The sequence below is a fragment of the Cydia pomonella genome, chromosome 10, assembly GCF_033807575.1.
Source record: "Cydia pomonella isolate Wapato2018A chromosome 10, ilCydPomo1, whole genome shotgun sequence".
Lineage (NCBI taxonomy): Eukaryota > Metazoa > Arthropoda > Insecta > Lepidoptera > Tortricidae > Cydia > Cydia pomonella.
Genome location: NC_084712.1, coordinates 12,562,930 through 12,580,877, shown reverse-complemented (window position 1 = coordinate 12,580,877; position 17,948 = coordinate 12,562,930). Strand labels below are relative to the sequence as shown.

At 35.1% G+C, this 17,948-nt stretch overlaps 1 protein-coding gene and 1 long non-coding RNA gene across 2 annotated transcripts in view; both read left to right on the top strand.

Moving 5' to 3' along the window:
* Nucleotides 1–17,948, top strand: part of LOC133522141 (uncharacterized) — a 596,248-nt gene that overhangs the window by 298,337 nt on the left and 279,963 nt on the right. The window lies entirely within an intron of this gene.
* Nucleotides 1,274–17,948, top strand: part of LOC133522134 (voltage-dependent calcium channel gamma-3 subunit-like) — a 92,305-nt gene continuing 75,630 nt past the window's right edge. Inside the window, exon 1 of the mRNA XM_061857362.1 lies at nucleotides 1,274–2,003. The gene's annotated coding sequence lies outside the window, so the exon portion shown is untranslated. The remainder of the gene's footprint in view (nucleotides 2,004–17,948) is intronic.

Genomic DNA, 17,948 nt, shown 5'->3' with positions numbered 1-17,948 from the left:
CATTGGTACAGCCGGGGTTTGAACCTGCGACCTCCGGATTGCAAGTCACACACTCTTACCGCTAGGCCACCAGCGCTTCCAACAAAAACACAAAAAAAACTATAAGTCAAAAATATTAAAGAAATATTATAGGACATTCTTACACAAGCCTCACGGTAAGCCCAAGAAATCTTGTGTCGTGAGTACTTAGACAACGATATATGTAATATATAAATACTCAAATACATAACACACCCATGACTCAGGAATAAATATCTGTAATCATCACACAAATAAATGTCCTTACCTAGATTCGAACTCAGGACCATCGGCTTCATAGGCAGGGTCACTACAAACTGGGCCAGATCGGTCGTCACAAAGCTAGTGGTTAATATTAAATATGTTGTGCGCATCTTCAAGAAACAAGGCTAAAATATTTTAAAAATCATACTGTGGCCAAGGCACAGTTACGGTCATAGAAATTTGGACCTTGTTTCAATGATATAAGGTGGAAAGTGAATCTATATTCTCTAGCGTGATAGCCCATAGCGCTACTTGATTTCATAAGCGCAACGCGCGTGTAGTTACAAAAGCCTCTCTTATGTTTCTTGTTATTATAAAAGTTACTGCCTGCTTGATAGGTAACGCTTGAGTTCTTGGCAACTGGCTTGACCAAACAGCGGCGTTCAATATATACATAATTTATAAGTACTCAAAAATAAATTACGACAAAAAACTTATTCTTAACTTTCCTCTATCATTTATTTGAAAGTTCGTTTGTGCGTGATGTGCCTTGCTTATGGACACTCTGGTGCCATAGTGAAATAAAGGTTAACGGCCCGATTCGAAGAATGAGATACGATAACGATAAGGTCTGGTTTAGGTAAGTTCTCATTTAGATATCGTTTGTGTCGTATAATTGACAGAAGGAGCTCGATTCGGGCAACTAATATCACATTGACATTAGAAATATTGTAGATAGATCTTATTGGGATCACAGCGAAATCGAAATAAACGTGAATTTTGATATGTCGTTTAGCTATCGATCTTTTGAAGATCTTTCGAAGATCTTAAACGTGTCTTAATCATTCTCCGAATCGGGCCGTAAGTTTCTGTAGAAACAAACTCGCCTTTCTTAACTATTGATATTCTATTTGTAATGGAAGCAAGGAAATTTTAAGTTCTATCACGTTTACTGCCATACGATGATGAATAATACGACTGAGTTCTGTTGTAAAAGTAAATATATATATTATTTAGTATAATAACAGTATTCGACTCTGTCAACGAAATGTGTATTTTACGAGGAGCGGCTTCTTTTTTCTAATAAACGATATCAAAATACCGCGAGAGGTGTAAATGGATCGTGACATACTTTTTTTGTTTTATTTAGCATTTGTTGTCCCATTTGAAACTCGTTTTACGTCAAAAATATATGATGACATTTTTTAAAAGATAAAGTTAGTAAGCAGGAGAAGATCCATAAAATTACTTACAGTTAAATTTATAAAAACAATCGTCGGCTATGTAATTCCCTAAGCAGTTACACTTTTCAACCACAAACCTACTCTGCACGATGAAACGGGTATTATAAGTATGCATCCTGATGATACATACAATCTCAAGCAATATACTGAAACCTCTACAAAGTCCTACTTAAAGACTTCAGCCAAGAAAAATGAAATCCTCAAAACAAAGGGCTCCATAGAACTACTCATTCCTCACATTTCATTTGATATCAATCACAGCTTACAAAGTCTCGGGCGCATTCGGGGACGTTCGGTGAAGTTCGGTACATTATCTCGCAGCGGCTGTACTCCAGTGTATCTACGCCGCTACGAGGGCCGCACGTCTACGGCGTAGCCACTGCGGGGTACGAGCTCGAGCTACGTAGTCACAGGACGGATGAAGATAAATATCTTTTTACGTTCACACCCGTGCTAGTGTATACGTGAGATGACAGTGTTGTAAACAGTTTTAAGGATTATACAAGTGCTTTTTGAGATTTTTACCAGAATTTTATGGTGAGTAATATTTGTTTATTTATTTTTATAACTATTTACGACAGACCAGTTTTCCCTGTGCTTAATGTATGCCATTTTTTAGAAAATATAACAACATTTTTTTATTGTTTTAAAACCTTGCAAAATTAAAAAAAAAAACATATATAATTAACAAGACGTTTGAGAAAGTTAAACCGATTGCGGTTATTTTTTAGCTCCTCTTCTTTCAAAGTTGAATACAATTGTACCATATGGTAGCCGTGTCATAAAGAAATATTTTGACACCTCATTCACTTCAAGCGAGTTTTAACGCTACTGCGGGACACTTGCCACATAAAAATCCTTATATCATACCTACTTATACATATACATACTAAAATCTCATTCCCGTGGTTGGAAGAATTTAACTTATACATTTTTATTATTAACATACATATAAAACATGTTAGTTTTTAGTAAATATTGTTGTATCTCAGCCAAGTGACGCAGGCTGACGTAAGTGTAGCTCTTGCTATGTTCCGGTTGACACATGACAATCCTCGCACTTTTCTCGCTCCTCTGTATTTCCAAAGGGGCCCAGTACGCGGCTTCCTTGACACTGACACACGAATAATAGCTTTATTAGATAACAGGTTAACAGAACTCCTACCTCAAGCCATGACAACTTTAATTTGTTTTCGTTATTTTGGATGAAAAAGTTGTTTTATTCACTTATTTTGTGAGTAAATAAAATAAATGCAGATGTAATCACTCTTAAACTTTATATTGCGGATTATGCGATTTGTAAATATGATATCAGTAAATCGTATATTGCAGTAATTGTACAAAATTCTGGCCTAAGGTGGGGGGTTAAAGCAAAATTGTAGTTTTTAGATTGAATTTTTGGACGTTTTAATCAAAGGAAAATGTTATGGAGAAATTAAATCGCAAAGTATGCTATATTTGCCAGGGCAGACTTTAAGAAAAACCTTAAAGGGTAGAGAAAAATACGAAAACATGTGTAATTTTCATTTATTTTTAATTGTATATCGTTATCCTACATACCATAGCAGTATAATTTTAGTATAAAATAGCTAATGGTTTAGCCGAAGGATTTGACTGGCAAGATTTAAAACGGATGTATACTTTTAGAGATATTTAGGAAAAACGTCAAAACCCGCGCGATCGCGAAATCTTCTGTCGCAAGTTTCAGGCGGCGCGCCTAATCTTTTGTTTCTTTCTAATTTCCTGTTTTAAGCCTGTCTGAAGGTAAGGTGTCAGTGGCGGGGCGTCCATAGAATTCTATTCCCACCTCTGTAATATTTTTTTTTCCATTGCAATAGTCTCACAATATGAAACGCCAAACTAAATTCAGGTAATCTCCCTCTGGTACCTGTACGATCAGTTTTTATTACCTGGATAGTCAACTCCTAAAAGCCCATTCGAACGTACACTTTAACATCAAAATGATCCCATTAATTTCGCTCGTACTTGTTCATACATGTATTGGCACAAGCGAGACATACGGGCGAATGAGAACAAACTGACATCGTTTAGATATCATTTTGCTGTCAAAATGTAAGTTTAAATTGGCCTCTTAATATTAGCTACAGAACTTCGTCTTAGCTTAATTGAATACATAGGCGTTGTTTACACTGCTGGTTGTTCAATGTTCAGTTCGCACTGTATAGAATGCCCAGTCAAATTAATTAGTACATTACGATGCAAGTGCGAAAAGTTCGAAATTTGCCGTAGTGGCAATAAATTAAAACACGACCGAAGGAAGTGTTTTAAATCGACACGAATTGCGAATCACCTATAATATTACAATCTGTTATTATTTGTGTATTGTACAACGTTTAACAGTACATATGACCCTTTAAATTATCGACATACGCAAGTATAGTGCTAGTTACCGCACTAGGGCGGCAAAGAATAGCACTATAAGGATGTACTGTAAAATAATTTTCATACTTTGTCTTGACTTTATAGCATAATCTGTAGCAAAGTATTTCTTTTTCTTACTATTTTAACAAAGTCTAATGAGACCTGGCAAATTTTTAACGGGAGCAATAGGAGAATATGAAAAAGATTCACTAGCATCTTTCATAAGGTCCCATTAATTAATAAAAAAATTATTTGCTGAAATTTGAACTTCAGTAATTGTCAATAGAGTTGTCTTTATAGCAATCATGATATGTTTGAGTTGAATACATTAATCATATTTACTACTAAGCATACCAATAAAAGCTGCACCGAATTATAGATGTATATACTACTATTAGTGCCCTGTAAGACTGGCTAATTCAAAAGCCAAGTGAGTATTAACAACGCCGAAATATTTTATAATCAAATTAATAACAGAACAGTAATTGCCACTTTAAAATTGTAATATAAAATGAAATAAGTTTTAATTACAATTTGGTTGTTCTTTCACTTTGAGCTCCAATTTGAGCAGATAGTTTTACGTAGTATTGAAAATATTTTATTCGATCGTAATTTGTAATTTTAGCATGTTTTTAAGACAAAGATAATGAAATGAAATGAAAATCTTTATATTCAGGCAAGTATGGCCCCACAGATAAATACCTTATAAACTTGCATACATATTATTATAAAATATATCTAAAAACTAAAAACACACAGATATGGCTGCGATGCAGTTCGCAACCACGAAGTGTCAGCAGGAAGCCGGCCGCGGAACCGCCGGAACTTAACACTCTTAGGCCAAAACTCCTCCTTGTTGAAGGAATAATGCGTTAGTTATATACAGACATAGAAGTTTTTGTGGCAAAATAAAGTGATTGACAAAATCAAATATCGACATGTCTATTATCGATGTTACCTTAACGTTATAGATATTTTTAACATTGTATAATATTATAGCTACCGCGAAATACACCATACGTCCGATATCTTCTTTGATACATCCATTGGTATAGTTCTCTTTTTTTTGACAAACGTTAACTGTGTCAAAAAAAAGAGAACTAAAACGTTAGTTAAGTAAGTACTTATATGAATAAAAACGTTAACTGTGTCAAAAAAAAGAGAACTATACCAATGGATGTATCAAAGAAGATATCGGACGTATGGTGTATTACTTACTAAATATATGTAATCAAGAAATTATGGTCCGATTTGCAATTGAATTGCATTCTTGAAATTTCTTGGTAATTTACAGCAAGTAGAAGTTACATCTTTTAATTATTAATCTATGACTGATGACTTATCGATAACATATTATTTGTCGATGTTTCATTTACTCAAGCAGTCGTAATTGCCACAAAAACTTCTGTCTGGATATATATTTGTAATTTATTCTTAGTGTAAGTATAGTTAAGTAAATAATAAAATTTTAATTCTATTTATTGACAATAACAATATACATATTTATATTTCACAACGTATCAGTATTGCGATACAACGAGGAAACGCCGCCAGCATCCTTGGTACAATGCCTCAAGGGCCTATTTTAGATATAAGTTAGTTATAGTAATCATCTGTATATATCCAGTAAATAATTGAGGCTGAAAACATGTAAAACTAGTAAGCGTATGATGGCCTAGCGGAGCTAATCCGGAGGTCACGGGAACCTAAACTCATACAGTCAAAATCAATTATAGCGGATAAAACAACACGCTAAAAATATCTGCCACTAGTATTGTGCGTGCTCTTTCACTAAAAAGATCGCACCAAACTAGTACAATCACACAAATGTACTAGTTCGGTTGTTATCTCGCAAAGTCCCATACAGTTACAACGGAGTGACGGGTATATGCCGTCTCGCTCATATTAGCCTAGAGCTGTTGGGTCTTATTCACACTGGCTCGGTTTTAGTTCGGTCGGATTATTCGGATCGCTTTGCTGTCAGTGTCACTCTTCGCTCCCGTTCCGTTTTGCGTGTAGTGTACCTTAATGTACTAAGAGCAGAATCATTGCGAAATAGTTCAGTCTAGTACAGCGGAGGGAATTGCATCTGATTGACTTTAGTACATGTACTATATACACATGCCTATCTGCCACCCTGGAATACTTTGCCAAATGGGGATACTTGTATCTCTAATCTCTATAGATCGTGTCATTCACGACGACGCGTGCCTTGACTAGTATTGTCATGTCATTAAAGTTTAGATTTGACAAATCTGCGCGTCATCGTTGATGACACGAAAACTGTGTGCGTTAAAAAGTGTACATTACAGTCAGTGGCGTAGCTAGTATGGGTGACACCCGGTGCGGTAATTCTGGGTATCACCCCAAAATTCATCAAACATACATACATACATAATCACGCTTATTTCCCGAAGGGGTAGGCAGAGATCACGGATTTCCACTTGCTACGATCCTAGCATACCTCTTTCGCTTAGAGGGGTAGATCTCGGCGGACTTTCTCTGATAAAATCGGGGAAATCCTGAAGAAAGGCCAGGTCAAGAGCACCCTAAATCGATGAGCGTGTATGAGGAATGTTAAACGTAACAGTGAATTCGATCAAAATTGTAAAATATTAATAAAAAAAAACAGTCATTTATGTTTAATATTCCATAGCTCAGAATTTACTCCATTGCTTTCATTTTAGATTCCATGAACTCTCAATAGTCCTTACACCCTGGCGGGTGTTGCCTCTGCATGCGTTCTATCTGGCTTGCAATTCGATTATTCGACCTGTTTTGATATTCGAATATTCAGCCGCTCAGTTTTCGAATATGCGAATTTTTTTTACGGCTTGAAGTAAAACATCCGCTATAGTAACAGGTTCTGTGTCTTTTGCCAGGTATTTACAGTGAATGAGGAACGGCAGAGGTAATGGACGAGAGGAATGTTGTTCGAGTTAATTAAATTTAACATAACTGACATCGATTTTCTGACAGACGAACAATGAAACTGGTATTTAAAAAAGCGGCCAAGTGCGAGTCGGACTCGCCCATGAAGGGTTCCTTTATGACGTATTAAAAAAAACTACTTAAACTACTAGATCTCGTTCAACATTTTACCACTTTGGACACACATTTTACCACTTTGGTAGTGTCTCTCGCGCAAACTATTCACTTTAGAAAAAAATTATATTAGGAACCTAAATATCATTTTTGAAGACCTATCCATAGATACCCCACACGTATGGGTTTGACGAAAAAAAATTTTTTTTTAATTTTATGACGTATTAAAAAAAACTACTCACTAGATCTCGTTCAAACCAATTTTCGTTAGAAGTTTGCATCGTAATGTATATCATATATTTTTTTTAGATTTTTCATTCTGTTATTTTAGAAGTTACAGGGGGGGGGGGGGGACACACATTTTACCACTTTGGAAGTGTCTCTCGCGCAAACTATTCATTTTAGAAAAAAATGATATTAGAAACCTCAATATCATTTTTGAAGACCTATCCATAGATACCCCACACGTATGGGTTTGATGAAAAAAGATTTTTTGAGTTTCAGTTCTAAGTATGGGGAACCCCCAAAATTTATTGTTTTTTTTTCTATTTTTGTGTGAAAATCTCTTAATGCGGTTCATAGAATACATCCACTTACTAAGTTTGAACAGTACAGCTCTTATAGTTTCGGAAAAAAGTGGCTGTGACAGAATCGGACAGACAGACGGACATGACGAATCTATAAGGGTTCCGTTTTTTGCCATTTGGCTACGGAACCCTAAAAAGGAAGCTGAAAATTTGTATTTAATTTATTTTACCTGTCAACAACCTCTCTCAGTATGAGCTGTCCAATTTCCATGATTGTCCTACTCCTAAAAATTTGTATTGCTTACTGATTCTATAACCATTCCTTCATAATTGCGATCAATGAGTCTCATACTAATACTTTTCATTGATACTCGTAAAATGCATATGCATTAATTTCATTTGATTTAGATTTATCGTTTAGTTATTTGTAAACTTTCACACAAAAAGAATTTTAACTTTTTTAATATGGGTGACACCCGGGGCGGACTATACCACGTCGGTGACAAGCAAGCGTATGGCTCGCCTGATGTTGAACAGTCACTGTAGCCTATGGACGCCTGCAACTCCAGGGGGTTACATGCGCGTTGGCGCCCGTTTTAAAATCCTGTATAATCCTTTTTCTGAAGAACCCAATATTGTAGCCTTACTGTGGTGTCTGTGGCTGTGTGCGAGCATGCGAGCGTATGTGTGTGTGTATTTATGTGCGAAATCTCATTTACAGCACATATGGCGCTACTTTATCGCACTAGTGCGATTATAAGTACCTTTAAGTAACTATGTAGAATATTTAAAGAGCCATGTGTACTGTAAAACGTTGTACACACGATACATGTGCGAACAGGCAATTCGCAACTAGTGTCGATTTTATCGCCACTCGTTACGAATTTCCTATTTTTCGCACTTGTATCGTAATGAATAGTAATTCATGTTTACTCTCGGTGACGTAAAACACAGGAAATATGCATAATATTGACATATTCGCGAAGAAATTAAAAATATTTATGTGAAGAACCGAATATGCCTTGGGCCAGCGTGATGCGGACTATATATAGAGCCTTATTCTCGTTCCTGCTGTGAGACGTATTTATATTGGAAAAGTTATTAATTATTTCACCAAACATGTCAATAAATGCGCAAAAAATACCTGCAGTTTTTTGTTAATATACATTTATTCGCCTAAACTCTGGATGTGTCATGTAGCATATTTTGTATTTTCTAAGAAATATCTTTAACTACAATGCATGGTATAAAAGGCGTTTGCATGATGCGATGCAATTTAAATGCAACTAGCGTGTGAACATGCATTTAATAACTCAAAGCAAACAGAACAATGATCATATGCTAATGTAATAGCTATTTCAACACAAAGTCATTATTCAATAGTCATGTCCATTGGTAACACTTTAGGACTCACTCCACACATGCACATTCATTTTATAATTAATGCATATGCATTTGTAAACCATCAGAATCTACACTATACAAAACATATATGACAACAAATTAAATTTTAACTGCTGTTTTCCACGGATTCCTTGTAGTACTAGTAAAATACTACTACTTTATGTATTAACATACAGGCGTATTCGAATTTTTAGTTATTTGATCTGTTTCCGATGTGATACTGAGATCAGCACAGACAGATGTCGGTGTCAAAAGTAATATTTATTTAACCAAAGACGTCACTTTTGACACTGACAGATCAGTATCATGTCGGATACATATCGAATAACTAAAATTCGTATACGCCTGTTGCTTTAAGTAATTCCATAGTTGAATGAATTCAAATACATAGTATAAGTTCAATACTCACTATGAATTCACTAAGTTTAGTTATTTTTTTATTACTCATTAATTCGGCTAATTTATTTCTTCAGTGTAAGTTAAATCTATAGGTATTTAAAAATACCTTTGCATAAGTTGTAAGTGACATGTTTTTTCGAGATGTTTAGAAATATACATTCGTAGGTACATTCAAAACACATGTAACTAAAAAAATATTGAAAACGCGTTTGTTTGAGCAGAAAATAACCAGAAAACAACGCAGGCGGCCAAAACGGAATGAACGGTGTAAAGTTACGAGAGAAATTTCAAATATTTCAATATGGCTAACTAATAATACCATATTCCTTTTCAACTATTTTGTTTTCCAGTTATACTGAGAAATTTTCTTGTTAATTAAAACATTCGCTGTTTATGAAACTGGAATATTTATATTCATTTGAATACCTAACACTGAAATAGGGAAGGTTTATTTTAGGTGTCATCGTAACAAAGCCGTGATTTTTCGAGCGTGAGCTAGTAGGCCAGAACAATTGAATTTTTATAAACTGTGGCATGAGTTTTGAAATACGTCGGTCTTTTGTAATTTCAATACTAAGGACCTGGTACATCATAATGTTTATATAATTCTGCGAGTAAGTAGGTTCTGACATTGTTGGTATTTCAGTCTCATATTCAAATAGCACTCTGATTCTACTGTTGTCGTCATTGGTACTTATAATGTTCATATTTTTAAATCATATTCATAATTTAAAGTTAAACGAAATCATAAATAATGAAAGATTCGAAGCATATCAAAATATAATCTTAAATAAATAAACGACTTCACAACATTTTCAATGGGGGGAGGGGGGGAGGCTCCATACGTGTAACTAAGTGATTTTTTTCAGTAAATATCAACGCCTGACACATAATTTGATTAAGTGAAGGTTTCTAAAAAAGGTTTTTATTGGAGTGAATACTTATCAAAATAATTGCTTTGAAAGTCCAAAATAATATCTCTCCTCCCTACTTTTAAACTGGGTAGGTATTTAAAAACAAAAAAATAGCTTTGTAAATACTACTTTTATCATTTACCGTACTTTTCTTACCAAAGGCAACTAATATTCATTGAGACAAATCTAACAACCCCAATCACCATTTAGTTTGCGTTGTTTTATTATAGAGTTCCCATGGCCACCTCCTGTTACAATCATCAGTAGGGCTAAGATGGTCGGCTCTTTATCATTTGTCACCATGTCTGTTAAGTTCTAACAATTTTGTAAGCGCGAAAGTGACGGGCATAGTGAGAAGTGATAAAAATGGAACCTAGCTGCCACCGCAGATTTTTTTACATATGCAAAATTTCAGCTTAATCGGAAATCGGAAAATAAGTCAAATTTAGCTTCCAAAATTTGACCCACACTAACTACTTAATAACAAACATACATACTATCGGGGCAAGTTATATAAACGTTTGTAAAAGTAGATTGTTTAAAAATGGGTTTAGGAGAAGACACAAGACCAGGAATTGTAACTCGCTTTTCGGCTTTTGCTATTATACTACGTCGGTGGCAAACAAGCATACGGCCCGCCTGATGGTAAGCAGTCTCCGTAGCCTATGTACGCCTGCAACTCCAGAGAAGTTACATGCGCGTTGCCGACCCTAAACCCGCCCCCCCCCCCCCCCCCCCCGCTCGTTGAGCTCTGGCAACCTTACTTACCGGCAGAAACACAACACTATGAGTAGGGTCTAGTGTTATTTGGCTGCGGTTTTCTGTGATGTGGTGTGGTGTTAATTGGACAGGTATCAAATGGTCATTGGAATATTTACGATATCACGAGACGATGATTTCATATCGAGTCTGTTTTTGTAATATTTACACATTTTGACATAAGACACTGATACTTGTTGGTTCCATAAATTCGTTTCATAAAACCAAGCAAGCCCCTGTGTATATAAACCTATTTATATGTAGGGTACACGTTGGCTATTTGGTGATATTCAGTTTTATTGTCTTTTATCCAAGTTACCCGGTTATTTTGTTACTTAAAACAATGTTTAAGAGGTAACATGGATGAGGCTAATGTGGTGTGATATGGTTTCAATAACCAACCAAGCCAAGCCAAGCCAAGTTAATATCACCGAATAGCCAAGGTTTGCCGTATTACAAATAATCCAGGTGTTTCGTAATGAGTTTCCAGATAATACAACCCAAGGGTTATAAACGTAGTGAAATATTGCAGCAGGTCTTAAATTGTAAGGAAAGTGCCCGAAACGGAGACCTCTAATAATGCACCTGATTTAACGATCGTCTTAAGCCGCTGGCTCGGACACTAGCGACGTAATAACATCGCTGACATTGTAACCTACGCGAAATTATATTCTGGAGGCCAATTTGACTTAAGTATTCAGATACTTTAAGCATGACAGGATTTACTGTATCTACTCGTGTCGGCCCCCTTCCAATGATTAGACCCTTCGATATTAAGGCCGAGTGAAAGTTACAAACATGTCAATTTGAACAAAGGGTCTAGCAGGCTAAGCGAACTAGAGGTGCCCCCAACGACGGATTTGGTCATTCTTTCAGGTGGTGTACTGGCAAGTCCTAAGAACACTCTATGCTTAATATCAGTCTTCGATCTTCTTTTGTTTTCGAGTTATTCAGGATAATGTAAAATAATCAGCGTATCATTGAAAGTGGCATATTTTGTAAACTGTTCAAGTTAGATAAACGAAACAAAATTATATTTGACAATAATAAAATAGGCTACAAAATACACATTTTTAACCCACGTCATGTACATTGTGTAAAAAAAAAACATTTTATTTTTCTTCAAATTTATTTTTTTACTTTTCGTGGAGGTATACCTCCAGAAAATATATGCATGGATAGCCACTAGTACCCGCTACATACACATATAAAAATATTTGCATAAATCTTCGTGCGTCATGTCAAAAAAAAATATCGATTAATTACGATAAGATACGATACGATAAGATTTACGCAAATATTTTTATATGTGTATGTAGCGGGTACTAGTGGCTATCCATGCATATATTTTCTGGAGGTGTACCTCAGCGAAAAGTAAAAAAATAAATGTGAAGAAAAATAAAATGTTTTTTTACACAATGAAGTATAAGTACATGACGTGGGTTAAAAATGTGTATTTTGTAGCCTATTTTATTATTGTCAAATATAATTTTGTTTCGTTTATCTAACTTGAACAGTTTACAAAATATGCCACTTTCAATGATACGCTGATTATTTTACAGTATCCTGAATAAATCGAAAATAAAAGAAGATCGAGGACTGATATTAAGCATAGAGTGTTCTTAGGACTTGCCAGTACACCACCTGAAAGAATGACCAAATCCGTCGTTGGGGGCACCTCTAGTTCGCTTAGCCTGCTAGACCCTTTGGCATCAATCTCATGATCGGGATATTTTCTGTATTTAAAATAAATTATTTCACACCATGCACGAAATAAAGCACCAGAAAAATATTAGAAAACCCTAGATCGCAGTTATTTTCAGACATAATCTCTATGTAATAAATCCGAAAGAACTATAAAGACTAGGCAGCAGGTCCTTGACGTCATTGTTCTGTATTTCATATAGATGCCATAGTAGCTAGTCGTTTTGACAGTTCGAAAAAAGAAACTGATTTGACTAAGCAGTCAACTACTTACCCTATTGTGCATCTTGCTTGCAGGTAATTAATCCTTAATTTTTTTCATAAGTTTGCTAGTTTTGGTTAATTTTGATATGTATTTTTACTCGCTTTTATTTAACTTGCCTTGTTAGTATGTATGAGACAAATCTTGCAAATTAAATTTGTCCCACTTTGCGGTTTCCGATGAAGCTGAAAATTTGCATACATAAATGTAAGTCGGGTGACAATGCAATATTATGGTACCATCAAGCTGATCTGATGATGGAGACAGGAGGTAGCCATAGGAACTCTGTGATAAAACAACGCAACCTAATTGTGTTTGGTTTTTAGAATTGTCTCGATGAGTATTAGTTGCCTGTGGAAAAAAAGTACAGTCAGCGATAAAAGCTTGTGCCAAAAATGAAATATTTGCCAAAAACTTATTATGGATGTATTGATGATATCCGACAATAAGTTATCTTTTTATTTAAAACGACACAAAGGATAAGTAATAAGTATTAACTATATCCGTAGGAATCTCATCCTACTTTACACAAAAAACTCATGAAAAATATCTCGGCCTTTACATGGATACACACCTAACCTGGAACATTCATATGGATCACATAAAAAAGAAACTGGTAACCCTGCGAGGTTCTCTTCATAACACTATTAAGTATATACCCAAAAACCAAAAAGTTACTATTTATAATGCTCTTGTAAAACCACACCTGCTATACCTTATTGAAATTTGGGGCAGTGCTGCAAAAACAAGATTAGCTGAACTGCAAATTTTACAGAATAAAATAATTAAAATGCTGTATAACTATCTCTACCTAGCACCTACAAAAAAAAATTCGCTGAAACAAAATTAATGAGTATTAAACAACTATATATCTACAGCAGTTGCATTTTTATACGAAAAACTTTAAATAAAAAAATACACACAAACTTGTCGTTTAGAAATAGGAAAAATGTTCCGAACCCCTGTACTCGACATAGCCGCCGCGCTAGTTTTCTTATCTTACCGAAGATTCGTACTAACTACGGCAAATCAATGATTACTTTTGAGGGTTAGTTAGTTAGTTAGTGCTTCTGGGCATTTTCCGCAAATCGACAACCATTGTGCCTATTTTGCGTGAAACGAGGTAGCGCTACTCTAACCACCCTAGCTACTTTTGAGGGTGCGCGCATGTACAACAACCTACCCGCACATATTAAACATCTCGACGCGTTTAACTCGTTTAAAAACCACCTTGCTAAACACGTCATATCAGAAATACCTATAATATAACAATGCAAAACGAGTTGAACGTGTATGGATATAATTGATTTCATTAATTAGTTTTTATTTTTTGTTATGTTGCGACGACAAAAATAGATGTAAACATGTATTTTCTAAATATGTTCCCATGTCAGTGATGTATTATCTTTATGAGAATAAATGTCTTTAAACCTAAACCTTTATTATATTTATGAAACAAACTGCACTTATTAAAGTGGAGAAAAAACTGATGATAATTCTCCACATCTGCCACACCACAAGGTACCTGTTTGTCTTGAGATTGCTCTGGACATTAAAACAGCCTTATTAATTGATAAGATTGATTACTGTTAGCTGCAGAGCGGGTTGACACATTTGATAAATTGATAACCCACCCTTGACACACCCGGAGTTTGACATACACGCCAATTCGAACGTACACTGACATAAGAAGATTTTTGAATGATGTTATTTAGTTATCGCGCGCGTTAATACATTCATGAAAATCAAGTAAAGCGATCCCAGCGCATAAGGTGGTAAAAAATAGAACTAACTGCGGATAGCGTCTTTAACATTTCACGCAAGTTATATGGCTCGTAGGTAACGAAACTTTAATTTACGATTTCTCCTGAAATATTCATTTAAATTGAATGGTGTAAGGGACCATTGTAATCTGTATGAAATGATTAATATAACTAACGTATGTAATTTGATAATTGTTAATAATGTATCCGTGCAAATACCTTTGCAAATGCCACATATTACGTGATCTTTTTCTAGAAGTTAAGAATGGGTATAGTAAGTTATCCTTAAAAGATACACATTTAACATCGCGGCCTTTTTTGTAGACCTATGAATGAGAATCAACTCCACCATATAGGTACATTGTGTTGTTATAGCTCAAACGGATTAGGCAGCGTTTTCGATTAAAGCTCCTAGCCAGCGTGAGTTTTTCCGACAACATCGTTAAATTTCAACCAATTTACACAAAACCGTAACAAATTATATACCTAAGCCTTCCTCAAGAATCATTCTATTGATAGATGAAAGTCGCATGAAAATCCGTTCAGTAGTTTTTAGGTTTGGAGTTGTTTTATAAGATAAAGTGAATTGACGTTTTCTCTTAGACTTGCGGACGCTAGGTTGTGTGACAGTCGTGCACATAGCGAATAAGGGTATAAGGGTAAGGGTAGCTGGGTAAGCATGGCCAAACTGCCCTTAGCGAAAAAGATAATTTCCTTTTACTGGATTATTATCCTATATATAAGTAGTGCTTTCACCAAAAATTAAGCCTCAAAAAAAATTAAATTATCTCTTGAAAAAATAGTAAAAGATTGAGTTGGAAATTTTCAAAAAGTAAAAAAATTACGTGCGAGATTGTGACAGTTACCAAATTTACATATTTCATGTTTAACATATATATATTTTGTTTTTATTAAAAACAGTATGAAAAACTCGAACTTGTAACATCACATACATTCTTTTCATACAAAATAACTTGTACGTTATTACACTAGAAAGTTATATTCCCAACGCATTTTGAATTTGGAACGCAACTTATTTTACTGAGTGGAGGACCTTAAACTCCGTGGCTGTATGCGGCTAGGGCGTACGGCATTCAGAGAATTTTTTTTTTTTTTAGCGGGAACACGGAAATGAGCACGAGTTTTATATTGAGCGTTAACGATTGAAAGATGTCTGTTCCTTTGATGAATAATAACGAAGCTATGAAATAACTATTTTCGAAGAAACATCGCCCGCAATCGTTGTATGTTCACGCTTATGATAATATTTGACTACGAGTAATACGAATATATGTATGTGTGGGATATTTAGAAATGCGTACGCCGTAGCCATAATAGCATGTATAGTGCAATACGTCACATTTTAAATTCAATTTTGTAAAGATTGCGTTCACAATATACTTCATCCGTTTATTGTCTACTTTGCTTGTATGAAGAGAAAGTATTATGAAGCAAATTCGAGTTTTTCACACTGTTAATTTTTGAAAAAAATATACGAGTATGTTAAACATTATTAAATTCTACATGAAATATGTAAATTTGATAACTGTCGAAATCTTGCACGTCATTTTTTAATTTTTCTGAAAATTTTCAACTCAATTTTTTACTATTTTTTCAAGAGATAATTCTTTTTTTTTTCAGAATACGACCTTTATTGTATATATAACATACCCAAATTACAAAGAAATCGGATTAGTACTTTGGCTGTAATTAAATAAAAATGTATATCTTTTATTGCATTTTTTTTAAACCTGAAGCATTTGAGGCTTAATTTTTGGTGAAAGCACTACATATATATAGGTTATTATTATTAAAAGGAAATTATTTTTTTCCCTTTGCGATTTAGACGCGCTTTATATTCGCAGCCTATGTATGAGCGTTTATTATTTGCTCTACTACTCATACTAAATTTAGTTATTGACTGTTAATAATTTTTAAGAAAAAAAACCGACTTTAATGAGGGAGACCGATAAAGAAATATTGTTCTTGATTATGGATTTTATACAATGAAATTAAAAAGACAGCCTCCTACGCCAAGCCTACGCCTAATTAGTCGTCAAGAAAAACTTGTCAGTAGAAAAATAAAATGGCAGAGTAGCAACACTACGTTTGAATTGTTCGAAAATTGCGTGTCATTTATATCTTATCCGTGGAACTGTTTTGTTTACATTTAGATTTTGATCTAGTTTGTAATTGCGATGTTCAGAGAATTTTTTGACATTAGAATTGAAAAATATACAAATGTATAATCATAAAAATGGCTATAATCCGGCCACCACCTACTGCACGAAACTACCCGTCACTGTACCGTCGGCACTACCCGTTCAATGTTGTAAGCTCATAGTTTCCTGCTACCCAAAGGTTGTCTTTTTTTTTCAATACTACGTCGGTGCCAAACAATCACACGGCCCGCCTAATGGTAAGCGTCTCCGTAGCATATGTACGCCTGCACCTCCAGAGAAGTTACATGCGCGTTGCTGACCCTAACCCCCCCCCCCATCTCTCGTTGAGCTCTGGCATCCTTACTCCACGGGCAGGAACTCAACACTATGAGCAGGGTCTAGTGTTATTTTGGCTGCTGTTTTCTGTAAGGTACTTCCCCAGTTGGGCTCTGCTGTAGATCTAGAATGATATCCGCTGTGCTGTGCCCTACCACACAAAGCGAGATGACATTCACAATGCCCATACCGCTCTTTTGGACGTAGTTTAAGGACATACCCGGGTTCAAAGTGTCTGGAAAAGATCGCTTCTTAGCGATAAGACCGCCTGTTGTTACCGAGCTTTTTTTGAGTTTTTTTTTTGCATTTTCTGTCTATTTTTAACTGTATGGTGCACAATAAAGAATATTTACTCACTTACTTACTAAAAGTATGGCTAAAAGAGTCGAGAAGTACCCTCAATTCCTCATGGAATCCATCATCAGAACTCAAGCTTGACAAAAATGTGCCTTAAAAACTTAACTGCTTGACAAACATGCGAAGAGAACAAATTGCGAAACGTGAACTATGCGTCGTTGAAGAGTTCCGTTCTATTCATCATCAACAGTTCCACTTCATCAAATGTCACTTCTATAAATGTAAATACTTGATTTGTTGATGAAAATACTAAGATCACTGTATATATTTTAACCTTTGCCGTTAACATTTGAAGAGTTCCCTCGATGCATCATGGACCCCATCGTCAGAACTCGAAATTGACAAAAATTTGTCTTGAAAATCTAATTTGCTTAACAAACACAGCGAAGAGGACAAATCGCCAAACTTGTACTATGCGTCGTTGAAGAGTTCCATTCTGATCATCATCAGCAGTTCCAATTCATCAAA